This window comes from Hypanus sabinus, chromosome 2 (assembly GCF_030144855.1).
Source record: "Hypanus sabinus isolate sHypSab1 chromosome 2, sHypSab1.hap1, whole genome shotgun sequence".
Lineage (NCBI taxonomy): Eukaryota > Metazoa > Chordata > Chondrichthyes > Myliobatiformes > Dasyatidae > Hypanus > Hypanus sabinus.
In genome coordinates, this window is record NC_082707.1 from 38,910,100 (window position 1) to 38,933,130 (window position 23,031).

A 23,031-nucleotide genomic window follows, 5' to 3' on the forward strand; every position below is an offset into this window, starting at 1 on the left:
GGTGAGAATCTCAACGATTACGATGTCAATAAGTTAAAAGGATAGGTATTTAGAATCCCTCTTGCTGGATATATCAGTATATCTGTTTGTCATTTGCTGCACACTTGCCTGCTAACATCCCCGAACTTTTTTCTCAGCTCATCAATGACTGCATTAGCGCTGCCTTCTGCATACCTGCAGAAGTTAACAGTTTCATTAAACGTGCTGTCCAGTTATTACCCTACATTCACTTTCATCTTTGGTTTATCACTTACTTTTTTGAATCTCTCTACCTCCATCTCCTAAGCAGCTGGGTACCACCTACTAATTTTCCAGCCTGTTATGTTTCATTCCCCTCTACCCACCTCCTGGAAGGACTCTACTTCAATTCTCAGCTCCCCTATCTTTTTTGTATTTGCTCTGATGCAGAGGTGCCTCTGAAATGTCTTCCTTCTTCCCAAACCATGTCTTCCCTTTAAACAATACATACAAAATGCTGAAGGAACTCAGCAGGCCAGGCAGCATCTCTGGAAAAAAGTACATTTGACGTTTCGGGCTGAGACCCTTCGGCAGGACTGTAAAAAAAAGATGAGGAGTAGATTTAAAAGGTGGGCGAGGGCAGAGAGATACGTGATGGGTGATGGGTGAAACCAGAAGGGAGAGGAAAGAAGTAAAGAGCTGGGAAGTTGATTAGTGAAAGAGATACAGTGCTGGTAAAGGGGAAGTCTGATAGGAGAGGACAGAAGGCCATGGAAGAAAGAAAAGTGGGGGAGCATGAGTGGGAGGTGATGGGCAGGCAAGGAGGTAAGGTGAGAGAGGGAATAGGGATGGGGAATGGTGAAAGATGTGCCATTACCAGGTTCAAGAAATCAACATTCATGCCGTCAGGTTGGAGGCTACCCTGATGGAATATACATGTTGTTCCTCCAACCTGAGTATGGCCTCATCGTGACAGTAGAGGATGCCATGGATAGACATTTCAGAAAGGAAATAGGAAGTGGAACTACAACGGGTAGCCACTGGGAGATCCTGCTTCTTTCCTGGCAGACGGAGTGTAGCGCTCGGTGAAGCGGTCTCCAAATCTATATCCGGTCTCTCCAATATACAAGAGGCTGTACCGGGAGCACCAGACACTGTATATGACCCCAACAGACTCAGAGGTAAAGTGTCATTTCACCTGGAAGGACTGTTGGGGCCCTGAATGGTAGTAAAGGAGGCAGCGTAGGGGCAGGTGTAACACTTGTTCTGCTTGCCAAGAGGGAGATTAGTGGGGAGGGATAAATGGGCAAGGGAGTCATGTAGGGAGCAATCCCTGCAGAAAGCAGAAAGTATGGGGGAGAGAAAGATGTGCTTGGTGGTGGGATCCTGTTAGAAATGGTGGAAGTTCCAGAGAATTATGTGCTGGACATGGAGGCTGGTGGTGTAGTAGGTTTGAAGAAGAACCCTGTCCCTGCTAGGGTGGCTGGAGGATGGGGGTAAGATCAGACATGAATGAAATGGATAAGATGCAGTTGAGGGCAATATTGATGGCAAAGGTAGGGAAGCCCCTTGCTTTGAAAAAGGAGGACACAGAGTAACTGAGAGAAGGGTATGGCAGTTTTACGAGTAACAGAAGAGGTATAGTCCAAGTAGCTTTGACAGTCCGTGTGTCTATAATAGACATCAGTAGATAAGCTGTCTCGAGAGATAGGGACCCTTCAAACATTGTTAATAAAGCAATACACACAAAATGCTGGAGGAACTCAGCAGGTCAGGCAGCATCTATGGAAAAAAGTACAGTCGACATTTCGAGCCGAGACCCTTCTCCAGGACTGGAAAGAAAGAGGAATATATCAGAATAAAAAGGTGGGGAAAGCAAAAGGAGGATAGCTAGAAAGTGATCAGAAAAAAAAAGAAAGTGATCAGTGAAGCCAGGAGGGTGGGAAAGTTAAAGGGCTGGAGAGGAAGGAATATGATATGAGAGGAGAGTAGACCATATGAGAAAGGGAAGGAGAAGACCCAGGGGAAAGTGATAGGCAGGTAGAAGAGGTAAGGGTTGTATAGTTGATATTTCAATAGTATTTGAGTTTTCTTTTATTTACTTGTTTGTTTGTTTAATTTAGATTCTTGTTTGTTTAAATAATTATTTAGATTTTACATGAAAAATATGCTATTTGCATACATTGTCACATTATCTTGTGCACCTTGCCTAAAGAAAATTCAAACTACACCCATATTTTTGGACTCGTGTGGTTCATTTAAACTAGCTTAATGTTTCAAGTTACAAAACATAACTTTGGTGATGAGTTATTTATAAAACAAACCCAAAACAGCTATTGCAGCAAGAGATTCAAAAGAAAATAAAACATGGTGAGAGCAATGTTGAAACAGAGCAGTGTGTGTCTTCAGAAGAGAAATTACTGTCAAGTTTTTCTTTAAAAAGTAAACAGAAGAACGCAGGGTACAAAAAGAGTAAACACTGGGTGATGCTAGTCAGAAAAAAGCTGAAATGGCTGGTTACAACAGAAAGATTGATGAGTGTGGTCACGCAACAGGTAACAGGCACATGTATACTGAACTATTGGAACAGTATGTTGAAGTAAATGAAACAACCAACGAGAAGCCAGTACCTTTTTTGCTGAGTTCATCAGGTTTAAAGGTGTATAATTTGCTTCAAAGTTCAACTGCTCCAACCAAACCATCAGAAATGAGCTTTGGTGCTATTGTTAAAGTAATGCAGAGACACCTAGAACCAAAGCCATTATAGATTGAAGAATGCTTTAGGTTTCATGATTGAAATCAAGGAAGAGGAATTTATTTCAGTATATGTAACTGAATTGAAGCGACCATAACATCATAAGACATAGGACAGAATTAGGCCATCCAGCCCATCGAGTCCATTCCGTTATTTCATCATGAATAATCCCAGATCCCATTCAACCCTATATACCTGCCCTCTCACCATCGCCCTTGCTGCCCTGACCAATCAGGAATCTGTCAACTTCTGCTTTGAAATAACCCACGGACTTGGCCTCCACCACAGCCTGTGGCAGAGCATTCCACGGATTCACCACTCTTTGGCTAAAAAATTCCTCCTTATTTCTGTTCTAAAACGTTGCCCCTCAATTTTGAGCCTGTGCCCTCTAGTTCTGGATACCCCCACCATAGGAAACATCCTCTCCACATCCACCTTATTTACCCCTTTCAACATTCGGCAGGTTCAGTGACATCCCCCACACTCTTCTAAATTATAGTGAGTACAGGCCCCAAGTTGTCAAGCCGTCCTCATATGTTAACCCCTTCATTCCTGGAATCATCCTCACATCTCCTCTGGACTCTCCCTAATAACAACACATCCTTTCTGAGGAAGGGGCCCAAAACTGTTTACAATACTCCAAGTGTACCTGACTAGTGTCTTATAAAACTTCAGCATTATCTCCTTGTTTTTAAATTCTATTCCTCTTGAAATAAATGCCAATATTACATTTGCCTTCTTTCCCACAGACTCAATCTGCAAATTAACCTTGGGGAGTCTTGCACAAGGACTCCAAAATCTCTCTGTACCTCTGATGTTTGAACTTTCTCCCCATTTAGATAATAGTCCACACTATTGTTCCTTTTACCAAAATGCATTATCATACATTTCCCAACACTGTATTCCATCTGCCACTTTTTTGCCCGTTCTTCCAATATGTCTGTCTTGCTGCATTTGCACAGCTTCCACAGCACTACCTACCTCACCACCTATCTTTGTATCACCTGCAAACTTTGCCACAAAGCCATCAATTCCACTATCTAAATCACTGACAAATAATGTGAAAAGTAGCAGTCCCAATACTGACCCCTGAAGAACACCACAAGTCACTGCTACTTACCAGAAAAGGCCCCTTTTATTCCCACTTGCTGCCTCCTGCCTGTCAGCCATTCCTCTATCCATGCCAGAATCTTTCCTGTAACACCATAGAATTTTATCTTGTTAAGCAGCATCATATGAGGCACCTTATTGAATGCCTTCTGAAAATCTAAATAAATGACATCCACCCTTTGTCCACCCTGCTTGTTACTTCCTCGAATAACCCTAACAGATTTGTCAGGCAAGATTTCCCTTTACAGAAACCATGCTGACTTTGACTTATTTTATCATTAGTCTCCAAATACCCCAAAACCTGGTCATTAATAATAGACTAACATTTTCCCAACCACTGAGGTGAGGCTAACTGGCCCATAGTTTCCTTTCTCTTGTCTTCCTCCCTTCTTAAAGAGTAGAGTGACATTTGCAATCTTCCTTTTTCATCTGGGACCATGCCAGAATCAAGAGATTCTTGAAAGATCAAAACCAATGTATCCATTAACCCTTCAGCAACTTCTCAGCAACTCTGGGATGTAGGGGTCCATCTGGTCCAGGTAATTTATCCACCTCACGACATTTCAGTTTGCCGAGCACTTTTTGCTTTGAATGGCACTCACTCCTGATCCCTGAAACCCGCAGACCTCTGGCGGTTGTTTTCCACAGTAAAGATTGAAGTAAAGTATTTATTAAGTTCACCTGCCATTTCTTTGTCCTCATTACTACCTCACCAGCATCATTTTCCAGTGGTCCAACATCAACTCTCACTTCCCTTTTATTCTTTATATTACTGATAAAAACTGTTAGTATCCTGCTTTATATTCTCGGCTAGTTTGCCCTCATATTTCATTATTTCCCTTCTTATAGATTTTTTAGTTACCTTTTGCTGGATTTTACAAGTTTCCCAATCATCCAACTTCCCATTCTTTTTTGTTACCTTATATGGCCTTTCCTTGGCTTTTATGCAGTCTTCAAATTCCTTAGTCAGCCACGGTTGCCTACCCCTGCCATTTGAGAAGTTCTTCTGTGGAACATATCTATCCTGCACCTTGTGGACTATTCCCAGAATAGCTTCTGTACTTATGTTGTTTAAATGTTGTTAGTGCAGTGATAAGCATGATGATACACAGAGAGATTATTTTGTTTGCGGAATCTTAAAAGTAAGCATTCAAAACAGCCCCTAACTGAAGCAGAGCCTACTTCCGAATGAAAAATTGAATTTGGTATTTTAATGGAAACCACAGACAGAGATACAACTGAGTTGAAGTCAGGAATAAAAGCAGCCTCAACAAAATTGCAGCATCTAAACAGAAACCAGCCTGGCCAAACAAATTGTGTTACCTTTTGTAGCAGGGGCTCATATACACCAAACAATTGCAGATTTAAAAGTGAAATTTGCAGGAAATGCAAAAATGACACATACAGAGAGCATGTCAGGCAGACAAGAATAAGTGGACTTCACAGAGAAGAGAAAATGCTAAAAAGTTCGGTCGCAGTTTCAAAACAAGCACTAATCTTGTTGATGAAAAACCTGATAATTGTGTTGGTGACACAGGACTATGTAGTCTTGATATTTACATTGTGAACGCTAGCAATAGACAAACAATACTGCTGATGCTAGAAGTAAATGGCAAGCCTGCAGATATCAACAAAAAACTTATACTGAAGAAAAGATAACTCCTATAAGAATGACATCCATAATAGTGAAATACAACAACCAACAAGCCATAATGGGTTTGTATATGGTAAAAACAGCAGGACCTGCATTGTGGAGTGGGGGAGGGGGGTGTGATTGACTGAGATAACTACAACTTGATTGGTGATCCCTCTACAGTTTACTACCATAACCCCTGCAATGAAGTCAATTGAAAGTGAATTAAGAAAGGTGCCAAAACTGTCTCCATGCTGAACACCATGAACCATCACCCAAAGATGACAAACAGGTGTTGGTACCAACCATTGTGCCTATAGTTGGAAAGTATATTGGACCAAGGAAGGAATTTGCTTCTCAGAGGAACCATGAATGTGACGAAAGCAATGGTCCAATGCCAACAGTTTCTGTCGGCCACATAAATGAGAAAGCTTCTGACATGTTAATCAGGCAGTTACTTGTGAGATGCAGATTGCTTTTAAGCTGGAAAAGCTTTCAAGGAATTTCAAAAAAGTTAATTCAGCTTTGGTAAGTATAAAGAGCTGTGTACATTAAGGTTTTTGCATGAGCTTCAAGTGGGAGACAAAAACTGCTTGGAAAAATAGATGCAAAGACCAAAGCCCAGCTGGATGAACGGAAAGCGAAATAGAAATGAGTTAATGGAGATATGAAAACAGAGGATTTGTCAGATGATGTTGTGGATGAGGAAACCAAGAGGGTTAATCAGATTGTAAAGGAAGCAATAGAAGGATCAATAAGAGAATACAGTGAACTAAATGTACTTTCCCAAGATCAAGATGCACAAACTAGAAGAAGGAAAAGGAGAGAAGAAATGTGAGAAAGAAAAAGAAAGGGATTGAAGTACATTCAGAGAGAGAAAAGAACAAAGGTGTCCGGAGCTGTCGGATTCACAGGTGAAATGTTGCCTCACCTAGAAGGACTGTTTTGCAATCTCAGAATCGATGCCCAAAACCACCATGCAGGTGTTCCTAAAACCTGATATTATTTCAACAGCCACTATCTCACCAGGCAAGCAGAGTGATCCCCCTTGTCAGGAAAGGTGTTATCCCACAAGAGTAAAAAATTCCTCCAGAGTCATTATACATTTAAGCCTGAATAGGACAATTAAAAAGTTACTATGATTTGGTTGGCTGTATATAGTAGTTGTATCTTGTGATCTACTTTGTATATAGTTGAGATGCATTCTACATTGAGTTGGAGTTTATAGTTAAGATGTGTATTTGCTATTTCAATAATATTTGAGTTTACTTGTGTGTGTGTATATATATATATGTGTGTGTGTGTGTGTGTGTGTGTATATATATATATATAGTTTGATTTAGCTTTCATCTCTATTTCAATAATTCATTATGGGTATATGTAAAAATAGGTGAATTTCATACATCATCACACTACCACATGATACATGCGTGCCTTGCTTAAAGTCAAACTACATATTCAGACTCCCATGTTTCATTTGAATTAGTTTAATGTTTTGAAGTTACAAAACATAACAGTAAGAGGCCAGAGGGGGAAATAGAAGAAATGGATATGACCCAGTCCAGCAAAGGTAAAGCACCCCCCCCCCCCACCACCACCATTGAGCACATCGACATGGAACATTGTCATAGGAAAGCAGCATCCATCATCAGGGACACCCACCACACGGGTCATGCTCTCTTCTTGTTGCTGTTATCAGGAAGAAATCACAGGAGCCTCAGGACTAACACTACCAGGTTCAGGAACAGGAACTTGCTCCATCACTGAACAGTTCTCACAAACTACAGACTCACTTTCAAGGACCCTTCATCTCATGTTCTGGCTATTTATTGCTCATTGTTTGGCCATTGAGATGTTCCGCTTTTGGCGGATGGAATGGAGGTGGCCAATGAAGCCGTCCCCCAATGTACAATTGGTGTCACTAATGGAAAAGAGGCCACAATGGGTACAAGAAACAACCCCAGCAGATTCACACATGAAACGTTGCCTCACCTGGAAGGACTGTTTAGGGCCCTGAATGCAGGGGAGGGTGGAGATGAAAGGGCAAGTGTAGCACTTAGGCCGTCTGCAGGGGCAAGTGCCGGGAGGGAGATTAGTGGGGAGGAATGAAAGGACAAGGAATTATGGAGGGACCAATCCCTGTGGAAAGCGGAAGGGGGAGTGAACTCTCACCCATCACCCCATCAGCCTCCGGATCCAGCATATTATCCTCCGCAACTTCCGCCACCTTCAACAGGACCCCACCACGAAGGACATCTTTTCCTCTCTACCCCTCTCTGCTTTACACGGGGATCATTCCCTCCGTGACTGCCTGGTCCACACGTCCCTCCCACCTGGTACTTATCCCTGCAAGCGTAAGTGCTACACCTGTCCCTACACCTCCTCTCTTACCACCATTCAGGGCCCCAAACAGTCCTTCCAGGTGAGGCAACACTTCACGTGAGTCTGTTGGGGTCACCTATTGTATCTGGTGCTCCCGGTGTGGCTTCCTCTACATCGGCGAGACCCGACGCAGATTGGGGGACCACTTCATCGAGCACCTCCGCTCTATCTGCCACAACAGACAGGATCTCCCGGTTGCCACCCACTTCAACTCTGCTTCACATTCCCATTCAGGTATGTCCATACATAGCCTCCTCTACAAACATGATGAGGCCAAACTCAGGTTGGAGGAGCAACACCTCATCTACCATCTGGGTAGCCTCCAGCCCCTTGGTATGAACATCGAATTCTCTAACTTCCGGTAATTCTCTCCATCTCCCTTCCCCCACCCCACTTTCACTCTGTCTCCTCTTCTAGCTGCCTATCACCTCTCTCATGATTCTGCTTTCTTCTGCTAGCCATAGTGCTTTCTCCTTAGATTCCTTCTTCACCTCTCCAGCCTACCCCCGCCCTGCTTCCCCTCCCCCACCCCTTGATCTTCCCCCGATTGGTTTTTCACCTGGCACCTTCCACCCTCCCCCCATCTTATTTATAGGGCCCCTGCCCCCTGCTTCTTCAGATATGTTTAGTTGTAGGATACCTTTGGAGATGGCTGCAGTTGCTTCAAATAATATGTTATCTGGAGGCTTATGGGGTGGTAGGTGAGGACAAGAGAAGCTCTAACATGGTTAAGGTGGCTGGAAGATGAAGATGTGAGAGTGGATTTCTGGGAAATAGAGGAGATGGAAGTGAGGCCAGCATCAATGCTGGAGGAAGGAATGCCCATTCTTTGAAGAAGGACATCTGATGTCCTAGAAAGGAAATCTGCATTCTGGGAATGGATGTGGCAAAGATGAAGGAAATAGTATTTTTACAGGAGACGGTGAAGAGGTATAGTCCAGATAGCCATGGGAATCAGTAGGTTTATAAAAGGTCGACAGTTTGTCTCCAGAGATGGAGACAGAGAGATCAAGAAATGGGAGGAAGGTGTCAGAAATGGACCATGTGATTTTAAGCAACACAAACAAAATGCTGGAGGAACTCAGCAGGCCAGGCAGCATATATGGAAAAGTCGACTTTTTGGGCCGAAACCCTTCAGCAAGACTGGAGAGGAGTAGATTTGAAAGGTGGGGGTAGGGGAGAGAGAAACGCCAGGTGATAGATGAAGCTTGGAAGGGGAGGGATTTTAAGGGCAGGTTGGAATTTGGAGGAAATGTTGATGAAATTGACAGGCTCAGCAAGGGTGTTTGAAGCAGCACCAATGCAGTCATCGGTGTAGTGGAGGAAGAATTGCAAAGCATTACCAGGAAAAGCTTGGACCATGGACTGTTCCAAGTAGGCAATGAAAAGGAAGGCTTAGTTTGGGGCCTATGGGGGAGCCCACGGCAAACACTCAAGTCTGGAGAAAGTGGGTGGAGTTGAAGGAGAAATTGTTGAAGTTGAGGACCAATTCCTCCAGATGGAGGGAATGGTGGTGATTAGCTCTTTTATTGAGAAATAATTGGAGAGCTTTAAGGCTTTCTTAATGGGGGTAGAAATGCGTAGGGACTGGACATCCCTGGTGAAAATGAGGTGGTCAGGGCCAGGGAATTGAAAGTTAGCGAGGTGATCAAGAGCATGAGAAGTTTCATGGGTGTAACTGGGAAGGGACTGAAGGGGAATAGAATGGAGTCAAGGTATGAGGACATGAGTTCAGTGGTGCAGAAACAAGCAAAGATAATGGGCCAACCTGGACAGTCAGATTTGTGGATCTTGGGTAGGAGGTAAAAACGAGCAGTGTGGGGTAAGGGAACTATGAGTTTGGTGACTGTCGAGGTTCTCAAGAGTTGCTGAAGTTAGTGATGGTGTTGGAGATAGTTTTCTGATGGTCAGGAATGAGGCCCTCTTCAAATGGTAGGTATGTGGAGGTGCCTGGCCTCACCAAGATAGTGATCAGTCCATCACACTACAACAGCACACCCTTTGTCTGCGGGTTTGATGCTAAGGTTGAGATTGGTGTGGTGAGAGTGGAGGGCAATGTGCTCATAAGGAATAAAGTTGAAGGAGGAGAGAGGAATGCTGAAGCCAAGCCGGTTGATGTTAATAAAATCCTTGAACATATTTCATCTATTTCTCACAGACGAAATAATTCAAAAGTCATTGCTGGAATCAGTCCATTATGCTTATGTTAGAATTCTGGTCTTGGACTACAGTTCAGCATTCAATACCATAATCACCATCAGGCTTGACAAGATGCTCAGAAACCTCAGCCTGCACCCTGCCTTGTGAAGCTGGATCCTGGACTTCTATCGATCACTGACAGGTGATAAGAATGGCACCATCACCTCTGCCCCTTAACACAGGACTGTATCCTGAGCCCCTTCCTCCGCTCCCTATAGACCCATGACATGCACAGCTCCAACCTGCTGACCAAATTTGCAGATGACACGACATTGATGGGCCTTATTTCCAACAATGATGAGACAAACCTACAGAGGAGAAGTCAATGCCCTGACACAGTGGTGCCAAGGAAACAACCTCTCCCTCAATGTCACAAAAACAAAGAAGTTGATCATGGATTAGAGAATGAACAGAGACAGGTAGTCCCTTTTGACAACTATGGGACTGTAGTTGAGAGTGAGTAGTTTCAAGTTCCTCAGTATACACATCACCAAGGATTTCACCTGAACTGTACATAATGGCTGTGAGGTGAAAAAAGCACAACAGCACTTCTTTCTCCTCAGACAGCTGAAGAAGTTCAGCATGAGTCCCCAAATCCTCAGGACTTCCACCATCAAGAGCATCCTGACTGGCTGTGTCACTGTCAGCTACAGGAACTGTACTACCTTCAATCGCGAGGCATAGCAGAGAGTGGTGCGGACAGCCCAGCAAAACTGTAGATGTAAACTTTCCTCTATTCAGGACATTCACAGCAGCAGGTGAGTAAAAAGGGCTGAGGGGATCATCAGGAACTCCTGTCATCCCAACCACAAACTGTTTCAGTTGCTTCCATCCGACAAACAGTATTGCAGCATTACTTTACTTTATTACTGCCAAACAATTGATACTAGAGCGTACAATCATCACAGTGATATTTGATTCTGCGCTTTACGCTCCCTGGAGTACAAATCAATAGTAAATATAATAAAAATTTAGATTATAAATCATAAATAAATAGATAAGGAAAAGTAAGGTAGTGCAAAAAAAAGACCGAGACAGGTCTGGATATTTGGAAGGTACCACCCAGATCCAGGTCAGGATCTGTTCAGCAGTCTTATCACAGCTGGAAAGAAGCTGTTCCCAGATCTGGCCGTATGAGTCTTCAAGCTCCTGAACCTTCTCCTGGAGGGAAGTGCGACAAAAAGTGTGTTGGCTGGGTGGGTCGTGTCCTTGATTATCCTGGCAGCACTGCTCTGACAGCATGTGGTGTTAAGTGAGTCCAAGGACCGAAGATTGGTTTGTGTGATGTGCTGGGCTGTGTTCACGACCTTCTGCAGCTTCTTCCGGTCTTGGACAGGACAACTTCCATACTAGGTTGTGATGCACCCTCGAAGAATGCTTTCTACGGCATCTATAAAAATTAGTGAGGGTTTTAGGGGACAGGCCAAATTTCTTCAGTTTTCTCAAGAAGTAAAGGTGCTGGTGGGCCTTCTTGGCAGAGGACTCTGCTTGGATAGACCAAGTCAGGTCATTTGTGATATTGACCCTGAGGAACTTAAAGCTTTTGACCTGTTCCACCTGTGCATCACCGACATAGATGGGGTCGTGCGATCCGCTACTCCTTCTGAAGTCAACAACCAATTCCTTCATTTCGCCGACATTGAGGGATAGGTTATTGTCTTCACACCATGCCGCCAGGTTCTTAATTTCCTCTCTGTACTCAAACTCATCATTACCCGAGGTACGGCCTACAATTGTGGTGTCAATTAAGGCCAGGACCAACAGGCTCCAGGACAGCTTCTTTCAGCAGCCCATCAGATTGATCAATACACATTGATCAGATCGTATATATGACTGTACATACATGGACACAAACAATTATGTATACAATCTTAGCGTTAGGCAATATCCTCCCACATTTCCCTTATTGCTTGTACATGACGATAGATATTTTTACTTCCTCATGTTGTGAGATTAATGTAAGAAATAAAATAAATTCTAATTCTAATTTCAACTAACAGCAAGGCAGATTATTTTAGAACTCTATTTAACTCATGAATAGAGCCAACAAGTCAGAAAAAAATCTGATCTGTTCTAGCTAACTTACAAAGACCTGGCAATACGTACCATTACAGAGCCTAGCATACATGATTGGTATTCCTTAAACACATTATTAGGAGCCTCACAGCTAATTGTTGTAAATCATAAGCACAAAGAGATTCTGCAATTGCTGGAAATCCAAAACAATGCAAACAAATTACTGAAGGAACTCAGCAGGTCAGGCAGCATCTATGGAAATGAATAAAGAGAAAAGTTCATTCCGAGACTTTTCTTCCGGGCCCCTTTTCAGCTGATGGCTGTATTTTAATTGTTCGTCTATCCACAAGAGCATAACAATGTTTTATTGCAATACAAGAAGGTCCTGTTGAAGGGTCTCTACCTGAAATGTCAAGTCTTCATTCCTCTTCATAGATGCTGTCTGACCTGTAGATCTTCCAGCATTTTGCATATGTTACACTGTACTTCCGGCATATGCAGAATATCTTGTCTCTCCTTATGGAATATCAGAAATGTGGAGAAATTTCTTTAGGCAGAGAGTGGTGAATCTGTGGGATTTATAACCACAGGCAGCTGTGAAAGCCAGGTTTATGGGTGTATTTAAGGCAAAGCTTGATAGGTTCTTGATTAGACACAGCATCAAAGGTTATGGGGAGAAGGTCAGGTAGTTGGGCAGAGGAGGGAGAAAAAAATAAGATCAGTCATGACTAATGGTGGAGCAGACTAGAAGGGCCAAATGGCCTAATTTTACTCCTATGTTTTATGGTCTTATGGTCTTAAACTAAACCTGTAGGTCTCCATTAATTTGCCCAATCATATGACCTGCATAATTATATTAATCTCTGAGCCTGCCTGATTACATTAACCCCTTACCTGCCCCTCTTATGTTGTGTTCGATACGGAGGGATGGTACAGAGCACACCAGGACAGCAGCCTTGCAAGATATTCAACCAAACTCTAATGAAAATTCTGCTTATACAATATGTGAACCCCTTCCATGTGGGAGAGACTAACTGACAAAGGGATAGCTATTAATTACCACTAGTTCTCCCCTTCTTGAAAAAAAAGTAAAACTAGGTATGTACTTCTCTTTTATAGAACTGCATCGAAATTATGGTGATTGAAATTGAGCAATGCCATTCATCTTACCAATAGCATGCAACTTACGCTCTTTACTTAAATGTAAAAAAGAATTGCCATTATAACTGTCTTTCTCTTTGTTTTAATGGTCTCCCACTCTATTTGTTTTGTCATATCTTTCCCAATTACATTTTTTAAGAACAGTCAAATTTTGTGAAATGTTTTCAACACTACAACTCTTTTTAAAAAAACAATCTAATGGAGGTCAGGGTAGACTATCTGAACACTCCAGCAGAGTGAGAGGATTATTCTGCCTCTTTGGTCATTTACCCTAAGCTATTAGGCTATGGAGTCTATCTCTGTGGTGGGACAGGTAAACAACCTGATCTGGTGTAGGTTCCTGGAAATGTCGGCGGGGATGGAGATTCTTGAACAGATGCGTCCACCTCAGGTAAGTGGTCCTCACCATAATGATCAGGCCACTCTATTTCCTTCCATCTGATTACACCTTGCAATATTCTGGTCACAAACGATCATGGTGCATGCTGCCAGATGACAGTTCTTTCAGTCAATTGGTTCAAAACCCAAACAGCTTCACCACTCCTGAGTGGCAACAAAGATTTTGCGCTGTGTTTGAGATCATGCATGCTCCTTGTTTTCTCACGCTGCTTGTCTCAAAATTTCCTATTTTGTTGAAGTCCGGTAAGTGAGGTTGGAGAAGGGAAGGAAGAACTGGCAGGCTTGTTCTCAGTCTCTGCGCATTAACAGCTCTGATAGAGGTGTGGAGTGATAAGCTAGCAGTGTTTTGTAGGGATCTTTCGCCTTCAGTAGGAGACTCCTCACAGTTCCACTGCTCTTTCAAATTCTCCATTTCCTGTGGGTACTGTGGACCACTTGTCTGGTGTTTGAACTCACAGTCCCGAGCAAAGGCTTTGAATTCTGGGCAGCTGAATTGTGGGCCATTGTCTGACACAGCGTCTCTGGTATTCCATGGTGAGCGAATAACTGCTGTATAACTGCTGCTGAGAATGTAGAGGACAGCTTGGACACCTCAACATTCCATGAGTAGTAATCTACAGTGAGAAGATATTTGTCTCTTCACAGCTGGAAAATGTCTGTGCCTGCAATTTGCCATGGAATGTCTGGGAATTCTGTGGACCAGACTGGTTCAGCATGACTTTTGTGTAGTTTTCTGCTTGCTTCACATTGTTTTATAGAATCTCCCAGCTGTGAGCTCAGACCAGGCCACAACATGGACTGCCTTGCTCCTTAGGTGACACGTTTCAATGCCTTGATGTCCTTGGCAGATTTGATTGATGATTTTGGTGTGCATAGAAACAGGGATGACAAGTCTGGTGTCCTTTAGCAGCAAACCATCAAGAACAGTAAGTGTGTCTCTTTCAAGCCTGTAAGGTCTGAGTTTGTGAGCTCCATTGGAACAGGTGGCCACTCATGTTCACAGTATTGCACAACCTTGCTGCAGATTTGGTCCTTTTTCTTTTCAGTATAAATTTGGTACAGTTTACGCTGTGATGCAGGAAAGCTTTCACATAACTGAGTAGATTTTGATATCTTCCATGAGGGTGGAGTCAGCTTCCCTCCATTCACTTTTGCATGGCATCCTCGACAAAGTGTCTAGTATTGTGAAGGATTTTCTGGGGACAAGTTCTAAGTCATAATAGTATTGCATAAGCCTCATTCTGAATCTTTGCAGATATGGAGGTAAGTCATCCAAGTGTTTCGAGCCGAGGAGGCTGACAAGTGGCTTGTGGCCTGTTTCACATCAGAACTTAATGGCTATCAAATAACAGCTAAAGAGTTCACAAGCCCACATGAGAGCCAGCGTCTTTGGGCATAACATTATTCAATAGGCGTTAGTACTCTTGATGCAATGCCAGCAGTTTGCATACACCACTGCAGTTTTGCATGAGCATTACCCCTAGGCCAAAGGAAGAGGTGTATACTGAGAACTGGCTTGTGTTGTTCAGATCAAAGAACACCACTGTTGATGGAGAGATAAACTCTGTTTTAGGTGATGGAAATGACTTCCTATATTGTGCATCTCTCTAAACTTTTCTTTGAGAGACGAGGTTACGTAGTAGTTTTGTTTTCTCTGCCAAGTCTGGAATGAATTTTCCCAACTGGTTTACCATGCCAAGGAAACTGTGGATCTGCAATCTGGTAGGTCGTTCCATGTTCCGAACTCCTGCTAGTTTGTCTGAATCTCGTTGCACTCCCTCTGAGAACAGTAGGTTGCCTAAGATCTTCACTTCCAACTTCACAAATTTGCATTTCTTTTTGGTCAAGGTGAATCCAGCTTGCTTCACTCTAGTTATGATGTCAAGCGCCTCCATTCTTTCAAGTTCAGCTTTGACTTTGTTCATCAATGGGACTGGTGTATGCCTTGCTGTGGTCAGAGAGTAGGGTGTCACTCCTGGCCTCAGTTGTTCAGTACCCCCAGGCCTGTGAACAACACGGGGTAATTCTCCTGCCACTGAACATTGTTTAGTGAATCCAACCTTGCACTGAGATTCAGCTTCTTGATGGCATGGTGTACCAGTCGTGGTGAGAAGAGACTCTGAACAACATCAACATTCTCTTTTAACTTTTTCCCATTTTTACGGATGGAAATAATAAACATTCCTTTCACACTTAGCTTATGTTTCCCTGGGCCCACAAGCCACTTCCTTTGTTGAGTTTAGAGTAAGGCCTGTTTTCTTCACCATTTTTGTAAACAGACATCTGGGGATAGCTGTGACATCTGTCTCAGTGTCCATTTTGAATGTCACCACCTCATTTTGCAACTGAACTGTAGTACACCAGCCATCTCTGACCTCCTGAAGAACTTTGTTTGAGTGACACTGGCTTTTATAATGGTCAACTCTATTGGTGGCATTTCATTGCTTTTGCTGGACAGAGCTCTTTAATGTGGACTTGATACTTGTCACATCTCCTGCAATTAGATATTTTACCAGCTCTTTGTTACACTTGTCTGTTTTGTTTGAGCTGAGCTCTACTGTCACTTCTTTCTGTAGTCCTGCTGACTGCACCTTGTTTGGACCTTTCTTTTTGCACAGTTTCTAGCTTTACCTCAGTGTTGTTTCATTCCTGAGCTCTGCCTGTTGCCAACAGACATCCGCACTCTGCCTGACCATAGTAATAACTTACTCTAGCAGATTTGCCAGCTCTTGAAATCTCTCTGACCATTTGGTGTTGTGTAGCCCCACAACAATCCTGTCTCTAATGAGCTCAGCTCTCAGATTTCCATATGTGCAGTTGTCTGACTGGGCATGCAAAGCTGAGATGAAGTCATTTACACTTTCACCTGGCTCCTGTTTTCTGGAGTTCAACTTTGTCCTCTCCTGTATCACATTTGTTTTCCTGTTAACTATTCTTTGAGTTTATCTTGATATTTTTTTTACTCCTTTTCTGAGCATCTGTAAGTCCATGATGTCACCTGCTTTGTCACGCATGCAGTATATCAATATGCTTACTTCAAAGGTTCAAAGGTCCAATTTAGTGTCAGAGAAATGTATACAATATACATCCTGAAGTGCTTTTTCTTTGCAACCATCCACAAAATCAGAGTGCCCCAAAGAATGAACAACAGTTAAATGTTAGAACCCCAAATTCCCCACTAGATCCCTTCCTTCCTGGGCTTATGTGGCAGCAAGCAAAAATTTCCTCACCCTGCTGGCAAAAAAAAAGCATCGGCACCCACCATCAGGCACTCAAACATGAGCAAAGCAAAAGCAAAGACACAGAGCTGCAGTTACTCTAAAGATTTTGTGTTTCACCCAGTATACAGCATACCACAGGCACGCGTTTTCTCTCTCTCTCTTCCCCCCTCCTTCCCTCCCTCCCTCCCCCTAGTAAGGGAGAAGGAGGTATCTCCATTTTCCCAGTGAGCAGGGAGACATAACAAACAACTAACTGGTTTACGATGTTAACCAGTCCATTATGTCACTCAATCCACCCGTATCTAGAGCCCAGAGATCTTCCAAAACCAAGCCAGACTCTTAGGCCAAGCCCTTGGCATGCCAAAGAGCAATGGCCAGTTATGAAACCCTGAGAGTGGGTTCCATTCCCGCAAAGAACCAAAGTCAGCGTGTAACTTCAGGTCAGGATCTTCAAAAGAACCCTGAAAGAGAAAAATCAAGATATTAAAGATGGAAAGGAAGAGGCAAGAGGCAAGCAAAGAAGTCAACATTTAGCACCATCGTTAATCCTCTCCACCTCCTTGTAATGGTGCTTGATGCTCTTCTGAAGCCTGAGTGAGATGGCTTGCAACTCTAAATCTCTCGAAGTGTCTGAGCCATCTCTCAAAGTCCCCTAGTTTAGAAAATCCAAATGCCTTGGGGAGCTTTATTAGATAGGTAGATGTACTGCAGGTATTTGAGCAATTTCCTGTTTGTTTACTTTTTTATTATATTATTTATTTGGACTACAAAAATCTTTTCTCTCCCTGACAGCTTGACTGAGTTCTCTGCTGTGCTTGTGTCTCTGTGTGCTTCCCCAGGCTAGTGGCCCACAGATTGTTAAAATGAATCCTCTTTTAGGTGTAGCTCAAATGCCTTGCCTGGAAACCCTGGCCAGTTCTCAGCTCATGCCTTACTAGCATAGACTGTGACAAGAGACCTTGACAAGGATGGCTTGGACCCAAGTGCTGGAGTATCCGAGGCTGGAACGTGACACAGTATAATGCTGGAACAAGAACTAAGCAAAAACAAAATGCTAGACAATATCTCTAGTTAGGTTTATGATTGAGCAACGAACCTCAGTTCAGGTTCTCTTTCTATGCACAAGACTTGGCACCCGAAACATGATTGCCAATTAGCAGGATGATCCTGAATCCTTAAAAGGTCTGCACCTGCTATCCATATTCCAGAGACTTAGTGCATCTAAACGCTGGAAGCTGTCATGGCTGAGTGCATATCATAACAGGACCCCCTCCCCTATGGGTGACCCCTGATGGCCCTGGCTGCTTGGAGAGATGATGATGGTAGTCATGGTTGAGATCCAAGATGTCCCTCTCAGGAACTCAGCACTGTTGCTCATTTCTGACTCCCTCCCAGTCCACAAGGAACTGCCAAACACCTCAAAGTGTTTGTGAATCCAGAATTCTTTTTACAATGAAAACCTGTTCTCCATTAACAAATGTGGGTGGTTGTGGGATTGATGGTGGTGGGGCAAAAGGACTGGTACTCACAGGTTTTAATTTGAAACTATGGAAATGGGATTGATCTTGAGGGTCTTGGCAAGATACATTGTGTAAGGCATTGCATTTACTTCTTTGATAACATTGAAGGCTCCAAGGAACTTGGGCAACAATTTCCCAGACTCCACCTGGAGAGGAAAATCCTGGGTTGACAGCCAAGCCCATTGCCCAGGCTAGTAAACTGGTCCCTGTCTTCTCCTTTAAATTCAGCCTTCTGGGTAGAGGCTAACATAATCTCCCTTGTCTTAGTCCATTTCTCCTCGCAGCGTTGGACAAGATCTTCAGCATAGGAACCCCAATCTCAGCCTCCTCCTCAGGAAAGAGTGGCAGGGAATGCCCAAATTGGCATTCAAAGGGGGATATCCTGTGCACTGAATGTCATAAAGTATTGTGGGTGATCTCTGCCCACATCGAAGACATGTCTGGTCTTTCAGACGCCAGGCCTCCTAAGGTACGTACCATATCTTGGTTCACCCGTTCCATCTGGCCATTGAACTGTGGGTGAAACCCAGAGGAAAGACTCACTGTTGCCCCAATGGGCTTGCAAAACACCTTCCGGAAATGTGATGCAAATTGTGGACCGTGGTCCGAGACTATGTCCACCGGAAAACCATGGATTCTGAAGACCAGGTCCAGGGTAATTTCAGCTGTTTCTGCCTTGGGTGCTAACTTGTCCAAGGCAATGAATCTGTAGGCCTTTAAAAATCTACTGACAGTTACCTGTCCTCGGTCCATATTTACGTCCATGGTCTTCGTCCTGTCCATAGAGATGTACGCCAATGGTCTGTCCAGAACAGGGAGAGGCTGGAGGAGCCCTTGAGGTTGGGTATGGGACTCCTTGTCCGAGCGCACACCTCACATGCCTGCACATTTTATTGAACCTTTTTTGCCACTCTAGGCCATCAATAACTTACCATGATGAACTTAAGGGTCCTGGTAATCCCTGGGTGAGCAGCCATTCTCAATGTGTTCCCACTGGAGTACCTGTGACCTGATGGAGCTTGGGACAAACAGCTGACCTGGAGGACTGTCCTTAAGAGATTCCCCTTGTGCCTGGCCTTACAAACAAGCTCATCAATTCCCCAGTGGATTGGTGCTATAACCTTCACTTGAGGCAAAATGGTAAATATAGTAAGTTGCTCCTCTCCTTTGGGTTTTTCCAAATTGACAAGACAAGGCATCAGGTTTTCAATTCTTTGACCCTGGTCGATAGGTCAGGACAAAGTTAATACAGTTGAAATAAAGGGACCACCTGGGCTGCCTAGAATTCAGTCTATTGGCCTCCTGTTCTTCTGGTCTGTCCAGACTATAAAGGGGTTCTTGTCCCCCTCAAGCCAGTGATCCTATTCCTCCAATGCCAACTTAACTGCTAATAGAACCCAATTCCCGATGTCATAGTTTCTCTCTGATGGGGATAGTCCCCTGAAGAAGAATACACACAGGTGCAGTTTGCTGTCAAAAGGTGACCGTTGGGACAACACTGCACCCACTCTGATGCCTGAGGCATCCACCTCCAAGAGGAAGGGAAGGTCCAGGTAAGGTGACACCAAGATGGGAGCTGATGTGAACCACTGCTTAAGCTTTGCAAAAGCAGCATCCACTTTGGTAGTCCAGACAAAGGAGCCTGTGGATCTCTTTGTTAGTGTCATCAGTAGAGCTGTCACCGAGATAAACTTCCGATAAGAGTTAGCAAACTCCAGGGATTGTTGGACTTGTTAACACTGGATAGTTGTAGCCAATCTCTGACTGCCTGGGCTTTCATAGGGTCCATTTTGAGACTGCTGTTGGGGATGCTGAAACCCAAAAGTGAAAGTCGTCACGTGAAATTCAGACTTCTCCAACTTGACGCAAAGTCCATGGTCTAGAAGCTTCTTTAAAATGTCTCTGACATGAGCAACATGCTCCTCCAAGGACTTCAGGATGATTAGGATATCATTCACATAGACAAGCATCCTGAAGAGCATCCTTTATAAAGGTTTGGAAAACGGCTGGAACATTCACTGGGCTGAGGGCCATAACCAGGTACTCATAGTGTCTTGTCAGTGTATTGAAGGCAGTCTTCCACTTAAATTTTTCCCTAATACGAACCAGATTATATGCACTCCATAGATGTAGCTTAGTGAATCCTCTTGCCTCAAAGACAGTATTCTTGAGTGGAAGAGGGTATCAATTCTTGACTGTTATGTGCTTTAATCCTCTATAATCAATACATGGCCGCAGGCCCTTATCCTTCTTTTGTTTGAAGAACTCTGCACTGGTTGGTGAGGTGAAGGGCTGAATAAGTCCCATAGCAAGAGTTTCCTTTATATATTCTTCCATTGTACTCCTCTCTGGGTTTGAGAGCGCCTACAATCAACCCTGTGGAGGACAAGTACCAGGCAGAAGATCTATCGCACAGTTGTAGGATTGTTATGGTGAAGGAGTCGAGACTTTTCTCTTGCTGAAGATCTCTTCCAAGTCCTTGTATTTGGAAGGACGTTCAACCAGCCCGGGTGTTGCAAGTTCTTCTGAACTCTCCTTCAAGGACAACTCCTGAGGCTTCTTAGGTGACAAGGGTGGTCTCCTTCCTAGGTTCACACAACTCCATGATATCCCATGCTCCTGGGAACAGACTCCAAGGGTCTGCAGTTAGGAGTCCTCCCTTTAGTCAGAACCTGGCGGCTGGATTCCTTAGGCTTTGGGTTACCTCGCAGTTAAGTCTGTCCCCTTGCTGGTTGTTGGCCTCAGCAGAGGCTGGGAGTCAGAACAACCCGCTGCAAACGTACAATAAAATACATCACAATAACTGGACCAGGCAATGTTTCTCCCCTCCCTCTAGTTCACAGATGGATTATGCTGGGACAGCCAAAGGTATCTGAGATTTAGGGGTATGAGTCGAGAGTCAGTAATGTAAAAACTAATGTCTTCCACATCCCTGTCTTCCCTATCTTCATCTGCAAAACCACCATCTTCTTCTGGATCTGCCCGGAATCTAGCGGCAGCTGTTCAAGACAGCTGCGGCCATGGATTAGCTCAAGTCTCACATGGTGTGTTGAGCTGTTGAGCAGTTCCTAAGTGCAGAAAACTACCCGCTGCCCCAGAGTCCACGAAAGCCTTCACCTGCCTAAAGTTCTCAGCCCAGGTGAACTTCAGCATGAAACCAGAATTGGTGGGAATGGTACTAGTGGCTGCTACCATCACAGTCCTCCCGACACCGGATGGCCTTAGCAGTTCTCCAGCTGGTTGCAGCTTCGGACATTCGGCCCACTGATGAGCTGCTTCCCCGCAGTAATAACAACCACCTTGATTCTGATGCCGAGACCTCTCGTTAGTGGAGAGCTCCGTGTGACCGATCTGCATGAGCTCAATAGAGTCCCAAGAATGAGCATGGTCTGAGACTGAGGGGTTGGAGGGGGTGAAATCACAACAGATTGAGGCTGGGCTTGAACTTGCCCTCTTTGGCCTCTTACATCCTGCCAGCTGGTTGTGAAGGCATGTAGACTGGTCGATGAGAACCTCTAAGTCCCTTGTTATCTCTCCTAAGGCATGATTTCCAATTAGTGGGTGTTACGGATTCAGCAATAATAACTATATAAGTGAGGCAGGGTTTTTTATAACAAATAAAACATTTATTAAACACTGAAAAACAAACCCCCCCCAAAAGTAAACAAACCACTAACGTAACCGGCAATCAGCGGCTGTGCGGCAGCTTAAACAGTTCTTAAAGCAATGTTGCAAAAAAGGTTCTTCAAAGTAGTACTGCAAAAGTTCAAAATGCTTACAGTCCATTGAAGGAGAGACTTTTTAGATGATTTAAATTCTCTTTCCCATCGTGTTGTTGCGGTTCCCTGTCAAACTATGCTTTTCCCGGAGAATTTACGAAGATGAAAATGAAACGGCTTAAAGGCACTGACCTTTCCTTTCCACAACTGTACCCAACCCTTTCTGCTATTATTTGCAGGGGTTACCACGGAGACAGCCAACGAATTCCTTCCGAATGAGGATCAAACAAGGTCGAACCTGTTTCACCATCGAAATCGACCTTCCTGGATCTTTTAGCTCCCGAACTCCGATCTTCACTCTCCACTGATTTTTAATGCAGTATTATAAAGAAACTGCCGGCAATGACCTTTCAAACTTTAGGCATTAAATAAAACTCCACCTTTCAACCAAACTGCAACATAATATTGGACCACATGGTGGCATGAAGTCAAAATGGCAAATCCAGCCACGAACTGCCCCTCCTCACAGGGGGGGGGGGTCCTCCCTTTATACCCTGTTACAAAACCTGTCACATGACCTCTACTGGCGGGAAAATGACATCACTCCACCATCACAAGACCACTACCTTAAGTCCAGTATAGCTTCAACACCACTGTCACGTGACAAGTACAAAATACCCACAGGTACGTAACATGGGACAGTCCTGAACACTTAAAGGGGAATGCCAGCTATCCATATTCTGGAGTGTTAGAGCATCTAAAAGCCAGAAGCTGGTGCAGTTAAGTGCGTGTCATAACATAGACAGTTTAGGTTGATATGTCTCTGGATATTTTTCATAAATTTATGCTAACAAGAACAGTCACTGTAAATTCTTGCTTGTTGGGGTCACGTGGTCTGTTGCACCAATTCACTGATAATCAACCACTTCTAATGCCATGTTGCGTTTGATATTGAGGG